This window comes from Charadrius vociferus, unplaced genomic scaffold, assembly GCF_000708025.1.
Source record: "Charadrius vociferus isolate BGI_N301 unplaced genomic scaffold, ASM70802v2 scaffold436, whole genome shotgun sequence".
Taxonomy (NCBI): Eukaryota; Metazoa; Chordata; class Aves; order Charadriiformes; family Charadriidae; genus Charadrius; species Charadrius vociferus.
The window spans coordinates 5098813-5099063 of NW_009649187.1; the positions used below are offsets into that span (position 1 = coordinate 5098813).

General features: G+C 51.8%; 1 protein-coding gene across 1 annotated transcript in view; it reads left to right on the forward strand.

Annotated features, from left to right (window-relative positions):
- Positions 1 to 251, forward strand: part of PAX2 (paired box 2) — an 81617-nt gene that overhangs the window by 1117 nt on the left and 80249 nt on the right. The gene's annotated exons all lie outside the window — the stretch shown is intronic.

A 251-nucleotide genomic window follows, 5' to 3' on the forward strand; every position in this document is an offset into this window, starting at 1 on the left:
GGGGGGGAGGGAAAGCAAACCAACAACAAAAACCGAAAGAACAACAAAAAACCCCGACAAGAACAACAAAAAAAACCCCAACTCACAACAATCCGTGAGCGGCCTTAGCAAATACACGGGTAAATAAACAAACAACAGGGCAAATAAATAAATAAATGCCCGCGGTAACCGATCGCTGCCAAACGTGGTGCGAAATATCCCCAGAGGCGAGCAGGGGCGGGGGGGGAGGGGGAAGACGACACCCGGCGCCC